Source organism: Phytophthora infestans, genomic scaffold (assembly GCF_000142945.1).
Source record: "Phytophthora infestans T30-4 supercont1.52 genomic scaffold, whole genome shotgun sequence".
NCBI lineage: Eukaryota > Oomycota > Peronosporomycetes > Peronosporales > Peronosporaceae > Phytophthora > Phytophthora infestans.
The window spans coordinates 558,816-568,815 of record NW_003303707.1 but is presented as its reverse complement, the minus strand read 5'-3'; the positions used below and the strand labels follow the sequence as shown (position 1 = coordinate 568,815).

Below are 10,000 nucleotides of genomic sequence, written 5' to 3'. Positions count from 1 at the left end.
TGGAGACTTTTGTTCCTCGTGCGCTAAAACGCCGAATTAAATTTTTTATCTATACTTAACAGGAAAAAAGTTGCCTCCTTCGCGATATATAGGCAAATAAAGAATGGGTGCTATCATTTCGGGACAAAACAGGTGAAAATTTAGGTCGAAAAAAGTGTTTATAGACAAGGCATTTGAATTTAGCCAAAATCTGACTTGACCACGGGAATGCGCGCATAAAAGCACCCCTAGGGCAGTTTTTATACGGAGCAGTCTCATTTGCTTCCTGGATGTGCAGGGCCAAACATGGCCAAAAGTGGTGATTTTGGCCGTCCAAGGTGTCCATTTTCCGCGAAAATGGCGTTTTTTGGCGTCACTAAAAAAATCATTGCGAAGCAACTACTGGAGATATGCTTGTAAAACTTTGGGAGCGGTCGTGCGAACACATGCGCCAAGTTTTCTGCTAAAGTCTGCAGGCCAGATCTGCCGGGCGGCACATAAAACCGGAAAAAACCACCTAAAAAAAGAGCATGCCAAACAAAGTCTCACATTTCGCTGAATAACTTTTGATCTAGAAGAGTTAGACAAATTCTGATTGCGGGAACGGCTCCGCCGTGTGTTTTTACATATGTCTATGTCCCGTAGATAAAAAGTACATGTTGCAAAAAAAGTACATGTTGTACATAAATCTACCTTTGATATTCGGATTCCCCGTGAAAAACTACGCCTAGGCCGCAGGGTTACAAAGACGAGTCATTGCACTTATGCCCTTTTATAGACGCTTTTAGAAATCGGCCAAAACAGTATTTATTAATTTAGACAGTGTTCCGCTGACATGTCGCATGCTGCGATATGTCCACGTGAAAGAGCACCGAAAAGCACCCCTAGAACACCCTTCATACCCGTTCTAACGGTTCTCTTTCATCTTCATAATAATCAAATTAAAGAACACCATACAAAAAACAAGATCTCGTGTGTAGTGGCTCGCCAGGCATACTAAAACCAAGATGTCGTGTGGGCACATGCCAGACATCATATCTTGCGTTTGCAAACACACGCAAAGTCGGTAAACAGCTCAAAACGGGCTAAAAAGTAAGCACCCGGACTTCCCCGGTGGTCACCCACCCGAGTACTACCCGAGCTTGAGGCTGCTTAACTTCACAGAGCAGACGGGATATGGTGCTTTCAGCCTAAGATGGCCGTCTACATTTGACTTTGACCGACACGCCTATTAGTGTTTATCACTCGTATACATTGGTACAACACATTTACACACTCACATGTCCACATACGTGGCCATAGACTGCACACGATGGCCCCCAATACCCCTTCTGGCCCTCAGAATTGGCTGGGTGGATGGCTACACTTTATATAGTAACAAAACAAAAAGGGGGGTGGTGTGGCGCACTCCAATACAAACGTGTGGCCAGCAGCTCACTCCTACAACGCAGCATACGTATTCTCTCCGATAGGAACCCCACACAGACCGACACCTTCATACACAGCAGTGCAGATAGCCGCCGCACCCCATATTTGCGCATACGCGGCCTGGAAACAATGTTAAACCACCAAAGTGGCCATTTACGACTTGCACAACCATACCTACGCTTCCTATGCGACATGACATGTGCACGTACGCGTCTTAGGCAATATGAACACCTTCGACACCTTCATACATGCACAGCGCGCGCTCCGCTTAAGTACGACACTAACTTGTCATATACATCATGCGTTTCCTCCCGTCACCTTTCATCACCTCCATATTCACACCCATGCGCCGTCACCTTCCTCGCGCCATCACCTTCACCATTTTCACCTCCATATCCGCGCTTCCTCCGCCGTCACCTTCCGCGTACGCGTCCATATTCGCTGCGTTTCCTCGCGCTTCCTGCCTGTTATTAATCCAAGCCAAAAACATCTCCAAACCCATACAATTAGAACAGCAAACAACTTCGCATTTTTTCACAAAGTCCTCAGCTTCATTTTGCATACTTTATCCTAGTCTAATTCACGCTATTCCGCTCTCTTTAACATACTTAAACTAAGTCTAATTCACGCTACTCTGCTCTCTCTAACATACTTAAACCAAGTCTAATTCGCGCTATTCTGCTCTCTTTAACATACTTAAACCAAGTCTAATTCACGCTATTTCGCTCTCTTTTAACATAGTTAAACCAAGTCTATTTCATGCTATTCCGCTCTCTTTAACATAGTTAAACCAAGTCTAATTCACGCTATTTCGCTATCTTTTAACATAGTTAAACCTAGTCTATTTCATGCTATTCCGCTATCTTTAACATACTTAAACCAAGTCTAATTCACGCTATTTCGCTCTCTTTTAACATACTTAAACCAAGTCTATTTCATGCTATTCCGCTCGTTTTAACATAGTTAAACCAAGTCTATTTTATGCTATTCCGCTCTCTTTAACATAGTTAAACCAAGTCTAATTTACGCTATTTCGCTCTCTTTTAACATAGTTAAACCAAGTCTAATTTACGCTATTTCGCTCTCTTTTAACATACTTAAACCAAGTCTATTTTATGCTATTCCGCTCTCTTTAACATAGTTAAACCAAGTCTAATTCATGCTATTCCGCTTTTTTTAACATAGTTAAACCAGGTCTAATTCACGCTATTCGCTCTCTTTTAACATACTTAAACCAAGTCTAATTTTACGCCCTGCCGTCTAGCTTGCCCTGTTAAACCCCCATACTAAAATCTCCGATTTTGGCTCAGAAATCATTAGCGCTGGCACTTAGCGATTTTCACGCAAAGTGTTTCTCGCTTTCTGCCTGTTATAAACCCGATACTAAGGTCGCCGAATTTGGCTCGGAAAACAATAGCAGCGGCACTTAGCGATTTTTGCGAACAAACCTCACTAAGCCAAAACAAAGACTTTGACGATCTTAAGCTTAACAGTATTAACTCTCTACCAGCACTTTGACCGGTTACTTTCGCCGCCCCATAGCGAAAGTAAATCACTTTAACGCAGCCTTATTTCGACTGCTTAACTTTATAGTTTTAACATTGCGCGTTTGCAATTGGGGGGAGAAATGTTCATTTCTGAACAAATCAATAGAACAAGGGCTAAATCTCAGCAGATCGTAGTACAAGACTACTCTCATGCTTACAACACCCCGTTCTGTAGTTAAGTCGTCTACAAAGGATTTATCTTTCCCAATATTTGAAATTACAAATCAGCCTACTCTCCACCGCCAGTACTTGACAGGCAGCGGAGTGCGTTGCAATTGTATGATGTTGGGTGTCCAGAAGACACCTATCGCTATTCGCGGCACATCGGGAAAGGTGATTATCGTCTATTCCAGCATGGATTCTGACTTAGAGGCGTTCAGCCATAATCCTACAGATGGTAGCTTGGCGGCACTAGCTTTTCAGCTAACCGCAGTTACCAATTATCTGAACCAACGGTTCCTCTCGTACTGGGTTGGATTACTGTTTAGACAACGAACTCATCAGTAGGGTAAAACTAACCTGTCTCACGACGGTCTAAACCCAGCTCACGTTCCCTATTAGTGGGTGAACAATCCAACAATTGGCGAGTTCTACTTCGCAATGATAGGAAGAGCCGACATCGAAGAATCAAAAAGCAACGTCGCTATGGACGCTTGGCTGCCACAAGCCAGTTATCCCTGTGGTAACTTTTCTGACACCTCTAGCTTAAAATTCAAAAGAACTAAAGGATCGATAGGCCACGCTTTCACGGTTTGTATTCATACTGAAAATCAAAATCAAGTGAGCTTTTACCCTTTTGTTCTACATGAGATTTCTGTTCTCATTGAGCTCACCTTAGGACACCTGTGTTATCATTTAACAGATGTGCCGCCCCAGCCAAACTCCCCACCTGACGATGTCTTCCATAATCGAATCTGCCTTCTCCTGCGCAAGTGCACAGAAAAAGGCCCCCACCCTCGCGACCGCGTTCCAGCCCCGCTCGACCGCCGTTCACCACCCCCAGTCCAGTCCTTCGCTCGTGCCTCCGTTCGACCTCGTCGCCCCGGCTGCACCTGTCCCAGTACTTGACTCCAGCTTCGTACCTCGCGTCTCCACCAGCACCTCCTCGCGGACGTGCTGCTGCCTGCCCTCGACCTTACCGTCCCCAAGTTCGTGACTTCGGTCTGTACCAGCGCATTCATAAGCCGAGTGTCCCACTGCTGCCGAGCAGTACGTGCGTCAAGACACTAGGGCGGTTGGTTTCTCTCTGCTTTCAGAAGCTACCTCCGTTCTCCCCCTTTCTAGGCGGGTGCTAGTGGGCCTGTACAGACCGCCTCGAAGTCGACGTTAGTGTTAGTCGGACTAGGTCCCTCTACACAGCCAAGGCAACCTTTACTGTGGTGCTGTCTCCTCACTGGACGCGCTGATCCCGCGTTTACCGAAAGGACCTTTGAGAAGAAGTTGTGGGTAGTTCTTACTCCCACCACATATCGATCTGCCTAGCTGCACCTACGTCTTTGCGACAGTTACGATGGTTAAGACGCGCCCAGGTCCCGGCCGCCCGGTACCAACACGCAATTTACCGACCGACTCGCTACTCAAAGACAGCGAGGCTGCTCTCGCTGCTGCAAAGGTCGAGGAGCTTCGCTCCAATGCTCTCAAGCTAGCTCCTACGGAAACCGCTGCGTCAGAGATGCACCGTATGTGGATCCCATGTCCCACGGTAATCCGAGGGAAACATCTCTGTGATGTGCTCGATGAGATTGGCATGCACGAGCAGCCTGTCGTCTGGACTGACGCCAGGAATGCACGCACGGTCCAAGACTTCAATCTGATTCCAAATGCTGGTATTCGGTTCACCTGTACTTCCTATGCCACCGCGTCAGCACTGAGCCTGGTCAAGCTTCAAGCCTTTGGAACCCAGATCCAAATTTCTCGCTTCTCCAAGTACAATGCTCGGTATTACGTCGATCTGGTTCGTCTCCCCGACGAAGTCACTGATCGTATGATCTTCGATTGGTTCGCTTCGCGAGGCGCCCCGCCAACGTGCGTGCTACCCACGTACGTGCGTAACGGACTTCAATCGAGAGAGCGCACTGTCTACTTCGGCCAAGATAGCGCCCCTTCTGTACTGGTACCCTCGGAATCAGATCCATTGCGCGAGATTTGCTTCCCATCCCCAGATGATGGCATGATCCAGCTTCGTGCGTGCTTCGTGAACCACAAGGTGGCCCGCTACAACCGCGTGACCCCTCCTTCCATCCTCGCGCGACAGGCTGCAGACGTCGCACGCAAGGATGCTGACTCGGACCCACGTCGTGCTCAAGACCAGGGTACCCCAGCTGAGGATCCATCTCAGGATTTGCCAGCTGGCTACACCTCGTCACTGCAACAGTCTATCCAACTGGCCAAGCAGAATTCTGCGACTCGTTCACAACTTCCTGATGACGCAATGGCATCTGGTAAGGACGCATTCAGCAACCCCTCTGATCAATCTGACGATGCAATGTCGTCAGCGGATGAGCCCCCCTCCCTGGACGATGACGCCAGTGACTCCGGCTCGAATACTGACCAGGACTCCCTGTCGGCTGTTCTAGAAGAAGAGATTACGGTGCCTACGTTTTCTCCTTCGGCTCCTCTGTGGGCGAAGACAGCGACCAATCGCCGTGCCCTTCTCGCCAGCTACGGGTCGGACCCTGTTGAGGTCGCTCCGATCCCCTATGATTACTGTCGCGAGGAAGGTATTGCCCAAGCTTCGAGTCTCACCAAGCCCAACTACTACAGTCCCCTGTGGTACGATGACTTGGACCCCGACAGCCCCCGGTGGCACTATGACCTTGAGATCCGCCACTCGGAGACAGCCGATTCCTGTCTGGAGAGTACCCCTGCCCATGCCAACAGCGCCACCTATGTTAGCATGGTTACTCCCGTTACCATGGTGTACGACGTCGAGAAGATGACTCGCATTGACCTCTTCAACTACGTCAATGCGTTCTTAGAAGAACTCAACGACCGTCCGGCCCTGGATCAGCTTGCAACTGTTGAAGCCAACCCGGGCATAATGTTGAAAGCGATCGACTCCAAGACTAGTCTCGATATCCTGGCTGTGAATCGGGCCATGTGCAGGCTATTAGCCTCCACACCGCCTGTCAAGAATACAGCCCGGAAATCTTGCCTCAAGCTTCTCCAGGCCAAGGGCAATCCTTCAGGACTACTTAAACGCATTCTACGTCATGCAGCCCCGGATTTGGATCTCCCGACCCATGCTTTACTGACGCTCTCCGCATGGGATGTAGTGCTCCATATTATGGCGCCTACAGTCTACCATGACCCGGTCAAACTCCACGTACTGACTGATGAAAACCCTCAATTTCTCACCAGTCTTACGATCCCGCTTCTCTCTGAACACACTCTGTGGCTACTAGCGTTCAGCTCGTTTGCCACAGATTTAGTTCAGTACAAGTCAGTTCCTGAGTTCCTGAAATCTCTGATTACAGACGTCCAAGCGCTAAAACCCTCCAAGACCGGAGCATTAGCCCCTCGCCTTCACTTCTAGGCAGGAGCCTTGGGCTTTCAAGGCTGTTTCACTCAATGTGAACGGGCTCAATGAGCCAAGCCTCAAACTGTACCAGAATCTTCTAACGCGCTACCAAGTTGTCGCCCTGCAAGAAACACGGCTCACCAGCCGCAAGTCTCAGGCCGACAACGACTACTTCGTTCAAGCTACCGACTCTAAAGCCCGCGCTTACTGGTCTAACCAGAGCACGCTTGAGTATCGAAACCGTAACGGTGTCGCCCTACTCTTTGGCGGGGCACACCCCTTCCTCGACCTTCAGGACCTGACTCCCGCCTATGCCGCCAACCCAGTACTGATCAATCGGTACCTAATTGTTTCGGCCCGGCTGGGGTCACTTCTTATCTACTTCCATGTGGTTTACGGGCCTGCTCAGCCCCCCGAGCGGGCCATTTTCTTCTCCAGCCTACCCCGTGAGTTTGGTGACTCTGCCGTTCATGTCGTGTTAGGCGATTTAAACATGACTATGGACCCGGAATATGACCAAGCCCAACCCTCCTCGACCTACCACGATGACGGACGATCGGAACTTTTTGACTGGATGATCCACCTTGGGCTGATTGACTTCTGGCGCCTTGAAAACCCGAGTACACAAGAATTTACTGGCCCCCAGTCGAAAAACCGTATAGACTACTGTCTCGCTAGTGTGGATTTCTACGACAAGTTTATCCGATCCTCTGGTCACGCCTTCAGTCTTCGACTCGGCAACAGTGACCATATCCCTGTCGAATTTTCAGCCTCCTCCGACAGCCCTCTTCCACGCGACAAGCTTCCTTTCAAGTGCCCCCCCTGGCTACTCCGGTGCGAAAATGTTCAAGCCCAGCTCCAACTAAACCTTGAGCACCTTCTTAGCTGCCTCGACCCTACGCGCAATCCAGGCTGTATTCTCGATGAGCACAAACGGCGTGATAGAATCTTTCTTAGCCGCGAGTATCTTCGAAGGAAAGGAGCAACTGCAGCCCAGCTTCGCCGCCTCCTGGTCGAATTTCGCGAGTCTGAAGCGTCTTTCGCTATAATTTCTAGTGATGCTAATGCACGGCGTCTCGAGGAAACCCGGCAAGCCTTTTCCGACTTTAGCACGGCGTTACGTGAGCGCAACGCTATTTCCAAATTCGACTCCGATGTTGCCCTAGCCAAGAAATCGTCCAAGACCTTCTTCCGTGCTCCAGCCACGGCCGAACTCAAGTTGGGTATATCCTCGGTTGACACTCCGACGGGTATATCACACGACCCGGAAGTTATCAAAGCGACCCACCGAGAATACTGGGGTAAGCTATTCCAGTCTGACTCCAGAGATCTTGCTGCCCCCAAGCGTCCCTTTGATCGAGCTAAGCTCCATTCGATTCTTCAGCACAGTCTCCGGAGATTGACGACCGCTAACAAAGCGCTTCTCGACGCCCCGCTAACAGCGAATGATTTCTACTACGCCATCAAGACTACCGCTCGAGGGAAAGCACCGGGACCCGATGGCTTGCCGGCTGAGTATTACCAACTCTTCCCGTCGCAATGGGCTCTCATCTTGGAGTTAGTCTATGCGTCTCAATTCCGGATGGGACGTATGACCAAATTTCAACGTCGAGCCTATCTCTCGCTTCTATTCAAGAAAGGCTCCCGTTCGGATCCGAAGAACTACCGGCCTCTCACACTGCTGAATCAAGATGCCAAATTTGGGCCTAAAGCCCTGGCGTTTCGTCTCAACCAGATCCTACCCACACTTTTGGGTATGGACCAATACGGTTTCGTTCCAGGTCGTGATATTCGCCACGCTCTCCGGTACTTCTTGGATCTGATGGATCGTTGCAAGCTGAAAGACTCACGTGACCCAGCCGGTGCGATCTGCCTTGATTTTGCCAAGGCTTTCGATAGTGTCAACTGGCAAGCGTTAGACTTGGTATTACAACACTGGGGTTTTGGTCCTAACTTTCGGAGGTGGGTCCAGACGTTCTTCCAAGGCACGCTCGTTCAAGTCCTCGTGAATACTTCACGGTCTGACTTCTTCAGCCTCGGTGCGGGAGTCCGTCAAGGTGACCCTCTCTCTCCCGGGCTCTTCGTACTCTTTATCGAGCCGCTCCTCTGTTACCTTCGGGCGCTTAACACGGACTTTGAGATCAAAATTCGTTCGACACCTCACCACATTCTCAGCTTTGCTGACGACGTGACGGGACTGGTGAACGATCTCCACAAAGCTCCGATCTTCTTAGCACGTGTTCAAGATTTCTGCGCTGCCACTGGTATGCGGCTCAATGTGGATAAAACGGTAATCTTCCCGTTTCGACCGTGGACCAATGCTGACGAGGACCTCCGCCACCTTTTGTCCACTTGTGGCGCAAAGATCCTTGATAACGATGGCCACACGCAGCTACTTGGACTTACCGTTGGACCGTGTTGCACTCCACAGTTTCAACTGAGCAAGCTCCTCGTACGTTTCCAGAAATTATGTGTGATCTGGCGTTGGAGAGCCCGCACGCTTCGTGGCCGAGTTATCCTAATGAAGACGATGATCTTATCTATCCTGTGGCATTTCCTGGGTACTCAAGCAATACCCCGGGTAGAACTACTGCGGTTCGACGCTCTCATGCGTAATTTTGTCAACAACACTCCGTCGACATCGGTGGAAGATCCCGCCGCTCGAAGCCAATTTCCCAGCAAATGGCATGCAATTGCGTCCCAAGCTGGAGGCTTAGACTTACCCTCCGTGGCAACGTCCGTCGAGCTCTTGCAGGTCAACCTCATCCGCCAACTTATTCGTCAATGTCGTCGGGACCTGTCTGCTGTCCCCAAGTGGTTCATCCCTGCCCAGGCGACATTTGACGAGGCGTTTGCAGGTCAAGGTACCGGTTTGGATTTCCTCTACATTCCGCTATCCCACTGGGCCCACACCTCCCGTTGGAAGAAGGTCCCCCAGTACTGGCGAGCCGCTCTGGCTACCTGGAGTACCAAGATTCTGCCCAAGCTGGTCAATGCGAACCCGGTCTTCACCAAGCTTACCTGGCCCATTTGGAACAACACCTTCCTTCGCTTCACTAATGACCGTAGAACACTTGCCGCACTTCACCGTAAGGCCAGTCAGTTCCTCAGTCATCAGGGCATCCTCAGAATCTCGACTTTCTGCTGCTGTTTCGGATGGATACCCGATGAGTCCACACTCCGAGTGGCCCTTGCCGGCTCCTCCATTAAGAGTGATCGCTCCAAGACCGTGGTTGTGAAAGCGCTCGCCCCCCGGGTGGCTATCCCTGCCCACTACGGTTCCTTCGCCATTTATCCGCTTCCACCCGAGACTATGATAGCGGCGCTTCATGTCTGGACCTTCGATGGCCACGACATTGTGCACGCCACGAACTCGACCATACGGCGTCTCTTAGCCGCGACCGCACCTCCTCCTCTTCCACTGGAGCGACTCGGTGCTCCCAATACTGTGTTGCCTGCCTCATTTTGGGCCACAGAGCGCGTTCTTCAACGAGATATACTACCGACCTTCAGCGACCTGTTGTTC

At 50.2% G+C, this 10,000-nt stretch overlaps 2 non-coding genes across 2 annotated transcripts; both read right to left on the bottom strand.

Annotated features, from left to right (window-relative positions):
• Positions 1 to 1,074: 1,074 nt before the first annotated feature.
• Positions 1,075 to 1,179, bottom strand: PITG_33262. Its single transcript, XR_009934656.1, has one exon. It is a non-coding gene; the product is annotated as an 8S ribosomal RNA (ribosomal RNA).
• A 1,994-nt stretch (positions 1,180 to 3,173) lies between these two features.
• On the bottom strand, positions 3,174 to 3,859 carry PITG_33261 (the record flags this gene model as incomplete). The annotated part of the gene is made up of 1 exon (XR_009934655.1): positions 3,174 to 3,859. It is a non-coding gene; the product is annotated as a 28S ribosomal RNA (ribosomal RNA).
• Between the last annotated feature and the right edge of the window lie 6,141 nt (positions 3,860 to 10,000).